This window comes from Marmota monax, unplaced genomic scaffold (assembly GCF_021218885.2).
Source record: "Marmota monax isolate L192 unplaced genomic scaffold, Marmota_monax_Labrador192_F-V1.1 WCK01_AAM20220418_F8-fsc01723, whole genome shotgun sequence".
Lineage (NCBI taxonomy): Eukaryota > Metazoa > Chordata > Mammalia > Rodentia > Sciuridae > Marmota > Marmota monax.
In genome coordinates, this window is record NW_026694629.1 from 5446 (window position 1) to 13226 (window position 7781).

A 7781-nucleotide genomic window follows, 5' to 3' on the forward strand; every position below is an offset into this window, starting at 1 on the left:
AGAGACTCATGGCTGGAGGTCTCAAAGCCATCATCTATCTGTGAGTGAGGCTCTTGGGGAAGTTTATATTTATTTTTTAATTAATTAATTTATTTGTTGTAATTTGTTATACATGATGGCAGGATGCATTTCGATTCACAGTACACAAATGGAGCACAATTTTTCATTTATCTGGTTGTACACAAAGTAGAGTCACGCCATTCGTGTCTTCATACATGTACTTAGAGCAATGATTTCCATCTCATTCCACCATCTTTCCTACCTCCAAAGTTCCTCCATTCCTCCCATGCTCCCCTCACCCTCATTATGGATCAGCATCCACTTATCAGAGAAAACATTCAGCCTTTGTTTTTTTGGGACTGGACTTACTTCCCTTAGCATTATGTTCTCCAACTCCATCCATTTACCTGCAAATGCCATGATTTAATTCTCTTTTAATGCTGAGTAATATTCCATTGTGTATAAATACCACAGTTTTTTTTTTATCCATTCATCTCTTGAAGGGCATCTAGGTTGGTTCCACAATTTAGCTATTGTGAATTGTGCTGCTATACACATTGATGTGGCTGTGTCCCTGTAGTATGCTGTTTTTAAGTCCTTTGGATATAAACCGAGGAGTGGAATAGCTGGGTCTAATGGTGGTTCCAGTTCAAGTTTTCCAAGGAATCTCCATACTGCTTTCCAGATTGGTTGCACCAATTTGCAGTGGGAAGCTTTTATTTTAACCTCAAAAGTTCTGATGAGTGTTAATTACCCTTCACTGCCTCCACATGTCTACCTGAAGGCCTCTGGGAAGACTTGCTCTGGCCTGGCCATGGCATATATGGGTCACCTGTATATGGCAGACCCTCTTGGCGCACGGGATAGGAGTGCCGGAGTACAGCTGCAGCAAAATAACCAGGGGGTGACGAATAACTTGTGTAGGTTGATACAGCAGGAGTAGGAGCCGTTTATTGCAGGACAGGAGCAGTATTTATACATTCCACACAGCTTATCTAATTAGCATAAACTAGATACAGCAGTCAACCAATCAGGAATCTCCACACTTAATGGCTTGCTTTTGTTACTTCTCAAACCACTCCCTCTGGCATTTTGCCAGGCACCATCCAGACTTGTTTACGAACTGTAACATTCCCTTGGCAAAATGCCAGGTGTTGTTTTGACTTGTTTACAGACTCTAACATTCTCTAACATAGGAGCACTGAAGCACGACCAGCCAAGAAGTAGGCTGTGTCTGGGCTCCTTCTGGTGCTCAGCTGGTCAGGCCTCTCGAGTGTTCTAGCCTGTTTTCCCGTATGCTTTGTGTCACCTTTGTGTGCACCAAGTGGCTGCACAGTTGACGTCACTTGTATACTGATGGCCACAGTGTGGCTCTCTCTGCATTACCATGAGGGGATCCTGTACGTGGGAGTCCCTCCTACAGAGGCTTTGATAACTTGGGGTACAAAACTTTTGTGCAAATTTTAAAAAGCAACCTCGGGGTACATGCTGTCAGATGGGAAAGCCCAAGGCTGGGCTGGGGGCTCTGGGTGAAGGTGAGAGGTCTTCTTTCTCAGAGTGGGGGCAACCTGTGGTGGGCACAGGGCTCAGGAGCAGAGTTGGTGGTATGTCTGACTCACCAGTGACCTCGGTCACCATGTGTCATCTGAGTGATGTTGGGTGCAGCATCATGTGGCCCACGCACACCTCAACTCACAAAAAACATTGGCACAGCAGCTTGCTACTGCCACTGAGCTAGCGGTGGAAGTCAGAGGTCACTAACAGCGGTGCCAGAGCCTCAAACACTTGCCCTGTGAGCCTGTCTCAAGGGGGCCAGGGTGTCCGGTTCTAATATCCCTAAGTCAGAGGAGGCCATGGGTTCCCTCTGTGCAGTGCTTAGTCAGGGACTCCCAGAGACACGGCTGCAGCCCTGCATGTTACAGCAGCTCAGCCTCACAGGCCTTGAAGTGCCCACTCATGTCCTTTTCCCCAAGTCCAGCCTGGTGCCCCTGGGACATCCCTGAGCTGAGCTTCCCCTGCGACTTTGTGGTGTCAAGAACAGGCTGTGTTTGGCAATAGAGGTTTGTCCCTTCTCTCTCCTGTCATGGCCCAGCTCTCCTCTGGGGAGCCCACCCCTTCCTGTAAAGTGGTCTCAACTGAGACACTCCAGGGGGGACAAAACTGTTTTTATATTTTTAAAATCTTTTTTTTTTTAATTTTTTTTTATTGGTTGTTCAAAACATTATAAAGCTCTTGACATATCATATTTCATACATTAGATTCAAGTTGGTTATGAACTCCCAATTTTACCCCAAATACAGATTGCAGAATCACATCGGTTACACATCCACATTTTTACATAATGCCCTATTAGTAACTGTTGTATTCTGCTACCTTTCCTATCCTCTACCATCCCCCCTCCCTCCCCTCCCATCTTCTCTCTCTACCCCATCCACTGTAATTCATATCTCTCCTTGTTTATTTTCCCATTCCCCTCACAACCTCTTATATGTAATTTTGTATAACAATGAGGGTCTCCCTCCATTACCATGCAATTTACCTTTTCTCTCCCTTTCCATCCCACCTCATGTATCTGTTTAATGTTAATCTTTTCTTCCTGCTCTTCCTCCCTGCTCTGTTCTTAGTTGCTCTCATTATATCAAAGAAGACATTTGGTATTTGTTTTTTTAGGGATTGGCTAGCTTCACTAAGCATAATCTGCTCTAGTGCCATCCATTTCCCTGCAAATTCTATGATTTTGTCATTTTTTAGTGCTGCGTAATACTCCATGGTGTATAAATGCCACATTTTTTTTATCCATTCATCTATTGAAGGGCATCTGGGTTGGTTCCACAGTCTAGCAATTGTGAATTGTGCTGCTATGAACATCGATGTAGCAGTATCCCTGTAGTATGCTCTTTTAAGGTCTTCAGGGAAAAGTCCAAGAAGGGCAATATTTTTAAAATCTTAAAGCCAGGCCAGGTGGTGTCACATGCCCATAATCTCAACAGTTTGGGAGGCTGAGGCAGGAGGATTCCAAGTTCAAGGCCAGCTTCAGCAACTTAGCAGGACCCTGACTCAAAAAAAAGGGGGGGGGGCCTGGGGATGTGGCTTAGTGGTAAAGTGCCCCTAGTACCCCTAGGATCAATCCTCAGTACCAAAATAAAACAAAACTTAGGTCGTTGGGTGGGAATGGTAGTTAATAGAAGAATCTGGTTTGTTTTCCTAGGCAAGTTCTCTCTCCCCTTCTGAAGTAAAGAGAGAGGCACATAGGAGGGAACGTGCACCCCATTGTCTGTAAGCAAGAGCCCAAGTCCAGGAAGGCTTGGATGGGGATGGTGGCACCTGGGTCCCCCCAAGGCTACAGAGAGGCCTCAGCCTCAGGCTCCTTTTACCAGCGGATGGAGATCCTAGGCTCTTAGACTGCTGGGTCCCTGAAAGAAAAGCAAAAATCAAAACACACCTGGGATTCGTTGACAAGCTTGCGTTTATTTTTGCCTTGAAGAAGAACCCAGATGTCACGCGGCAGTGGCTGTGCCTTTTCATCTGCATGGTGATAGGAAATAAGAAGTTCCTCCCTGGTCACCCTTCCCCAGAGCCGTGCTGTGGTTCTGGGTTCTCCCCCGGTGCCAGGGTGTGAGGCATCAGGCCAGCGCCAGTTGCTGCTCCACCAACCTTTGTCCCAGCCCTCAGAGGCATTGGGTTCGGCCTGTCTCGGCAGCTTCCGTGCTGAGCTGGGGGTCTGGAAAGCCCTGAGGCTGCATACTCATAGGTGCCCCTTGCTGTGCTGCTAGCAGGTGGCTGTAGGCCCCTCTCTGGCCTTGCTGGGCTCCCTCTCTCTTCTTTCTCCAGTCACACAGGGTGGAGGGAAGGGAAAACCTCTTTGTAGACTCGGGAGGAGTCCTCCTCTCTTTACATCTGGTCCCCTGGGTTCTCAACACCCCCTTCCCTACTCCCCATCCTCCACCTGGGGCGAGTCTTGTTGGAAACCAAGTCATGGAGCCTGTTTGGTTATTTCTTCTTTCTGCTCTGCCTCTTTCTCTAGGCCAAGAGAACAGAGCCTCTGATACCTGGCAGGGCCACCAGCAGGAGGGCACATGTGGGCAGAAACCTCGAGACTATTTCAGCCACTTCAGATCACGAGGAACAACATCAAGGAGGGAGCAGAGACCCTGAGAGAGGCCTGAATTGTTCCCTGATGGATTCTAACATCTTCCCATGTCCTGTCTGCAGGTTAAGAAGGAAAAGGGAAGCCATTTTGGTTAGCTGGTCCCACCTTAGCTGTTGGCAGAGTGAGACAGGGAAGGACCCACTGGTCAAAACCAGAGGAGGCGGGAGAAGACCAGAGCAGGAGGGGCGAGGGGAGAACTCGTCCCCTGGAACAAGATGCGAGCAGGTGGGACGTTGCTCAGTCTTCCTGCCCCAGCAGCCTCTGCGTCCCTTTTGGTATGAGATCTTGGAAGGTTCCCAGGCACAGGCCTGTGAAAGGTTTGGGGTTGTAGGATGGGGGCAGGTGGAGGGGGTGGCAGGACTCCCCCTCAGGTCTTCCCACTGCCTGCACAGGCAGGGACATGGCAGGGTCGGGTCCTGGGCCCTGGTTTCTCTCTGCATGTCGTGAGCGCATCTTCCCATTGCTGTGCAGCGGGACCTCCACCCCGAGGGGGACCTTTGCTGCAGCAGGCAGGTGGGGCTGGGGCATTTCACTTCCGAAGTGTCGTCAAGGACAGTGGTGGACTCACAGGATAAGCAGGGTGGTCCATCTCGGGCCCAGAATCGGTACATCTCATGAGTTATAGGAACTCAAACAGGAGAACGTGCCCTTGACTTGTGCTCCATGTTCTCTTGACCCCGATGGTGGGACCCCTGATTCCTGCTCTGGTTGTCACCAGGAAAGTTGTGGGTGTTTGCAGGAACTTGGTGGGGAGGGGCGGAGGGCAAGGTGTAAGGGGCAGTACACGGAGTGGGGAGTATCCGCAGGGACGGAGGGAAGAGAGGAGAAAGGAGGCCCGAGCTTCACGGGGAACGTTCCCTGGAGGACGGCTGGGTTCCTGGAGCCAGGTGGTTCCAGGCTTGTGCAGTGTCCTTAGCACCCAGGCTGGTAGTCCCCCTCAGCCTCCCCGAGTTCTGTCCTTCTCTGGTTCCTTTGGAAATTGCTTGAGAGAAAACCCCAGGAGTCACAATGACAACTACAGTAACAAAACCACCTGTCCCCCAAGTAGATCTGAGGGCTTCGGGAGGAAGAGCGCCTCTGGAAGGAGCCTGGGGTTTCCTGTTTGAGTTGGGGCAGTGACGATGGGATTATGCTTCCTGGGTTCTTGGATCAAGGACCTGAGATTGCAGAGGGGCCCAGGAAAGCTCTCTGAACGCAGGGGAGGCCAGCGCAGGAGGCTCTGAACAGGCCTTGCTGCTGCTGCTGGAACCCCGGGGCTTTCTTCCTGGGCCAGAGAGGGGGAGGCCTGGGGGCCTCATGGCGAAGGGGCGTCTCCTGTCTCTGGTCTCCTCTCCAGACCCCTGTTCCCCACCTGGTATGTACGTGGAGTCTGGACTCTGCCCAGTACCTGCCCTGGATGATGGGTCCCTGAGCCCTGTTCCCAGCAGCTTCCTAGGAAACAAGGTTCCAGAATGGCCCCGAGCCCTCAGGAAAGGGCATCACTGTCCTTGTCTTCTTCTCCGCGTGTTTGCTTCGGCTGGTGGATCCTTATGGTCGCTCATGCTTATAAGAAGAATTGAAAACGTTTCAGTGAGAGGGTGGAGTCTCACCCGGGGAGAGGAACCAGCATGACCTTCTGAATCCTCTGCCTGTCCTGCTTCCAGGGGCCTCAACGTCAGTGTCCCCAAGCTGTGGTGCTCATGTCCCCACAGAACACCCGCTGTGCATAGCCCTGTCTCTGTGAAGGTCACTGGGAAGGGCCAACCAAGGCTATTCCACAGCCAGTCAGCTGGGGGTGACTGCTACTGCTACTCTTCATGCAAATCTGAAAAAGCCAGGGACTTCTTCATTATTGTAACTGTAACAAACATGGACTCTGTTTGAATAAGGACATTCACTTCCATCCGAAAATTGTCAAAATACACAAATTTAGTTACAAGACACTTTACTGCCATCTGCCCAAACTGTAGTAAACACACACATTTCTATCTTTGCAGTGAAACAACATGTAATAATATTTTTCAAAGTAAAAAAAGACGTCTATGCTGTGAATAGCACTCCCTTCTATATGGGAACACGTGTAATGCAACCCTGAATTCATTTTTCTTTTAAATTTGTTTACTGTCTCCTAAATATGTCATGACCTGTATTCTTTCCCACTGTGCATTTCCACTCTGGTGATTCAGTTGCTGTTCTTGTTTCTAGCTGGGCCCCCTGCAGTAGCCTCTCTCTGGTTCCCCTACTGACCCCTCCCCACACACTGCAGGCTGTTCTCAGCACCTTGAATCCTGTTAGGATGGCTCTTCTCCCTCTGCCCCAGACACCCTTCACTCCATTCCCAACAGGCAAATTTCTCCTTGCCCTTTCCGGTGTAGGTGAGGTACTTAACCTGTGCAGCTTAGCCTCTCCTGGACTTCACAGTTTGCTCATTCAGCACCTGCCACAGTAAATGGCCGGTTTACGTATTTGTTTATTCCCCCACTTGGTGGCTTTTGCACCTGGTAGGATCTTCAGCGCATCCTCGGCTCCCAGCATGCTCTCAGTATGCACCCACAGCACAGGTGGTTTAAACCTTCACAGCTGCAGGTTGAGTCTTTTTCCTGTCCTTGGGCGGTGAGCTGCTTCTCAGGGGCGTGTCTCGTGCCCCTTGGCGCCGCTGAGTCTAACACAGTGCCTGGTGTAGGTGAACTCCTTGCCTACATAACTATCTTACTGACTATTCCGTTTCCCGAGGTCCAGTCGCTCTCCCTCCTGCCGCTGCGGAGAGCACGGATGGGTGGAGCGTGTGCACCTGCCTGCAGAGTCCTGCCCTCCGCCCCAGGGAACGTTCTCTGCGCCTGTCATTCCTGGCACCGCCGCTAGGTGGCAGGGATCCTCCATCCTTCCCCACGGCCCAACCAGATGGGTAGCATGACTTCCCTCCACAGGAAAAACCAATTTTAGCTGTAAGAGCTAATTTGATGAAAGATCATTTTGTAAAACGGTCAACTCAGCAAATAATCACTTTGCTAAATCATTTAGGAGCTGTCTGAAGGTCTGGTTTTATCTGAAGTACTCCCCTAATACTTAATATTTCATTTAAGAATGAGTGAGCTTTTTCTCTGTTCAGTTTTCTCCCTTCTCCATTTTGGGGATCATTGTCTTGCTGGGCCTTTAACGGTGCCTTTTAATTGACCTCTGGCAGTAACTGCTGGGATGGGCCGCACTGTGCTGGTCTAGGCATTTGTCTGATGGTTTTAATGAGTTAGTTTTATGTCTGTTGACCTAGTGCTCAAGGAAGGTGAGAATTCTTCTGGAATGGCTTAAGGAGGTTGTGGGCCGTCACCAGCTCTCCCGCCAAGGTGTAGTCTGAGTGTCCCCCAAACCCTCCTTAGGTCATCTCAGCTTGATTGGGTTTTATTTTGAGTTCATGATAAGGAGTCCTCCAGGTCGGCAGGTGGGGACTGTCCGGTGGGAGGTGATAGGCTAGGCAACGCCCCAGAGCCTGTGGTTTTGACTCCTGTGGAGACTGGGTGTCTGAAGAACCCCCCTGAACTTCAGCAGCCTCCCCACGCTCCTTCTTCTAGGGTGGTGCAGCTTGGCTTCAGACACTTAAAAAGCCAGTCTGAGTTCAAGTTCATGGAATCATGGTCCCTGCACCTGAGGGAAGGTC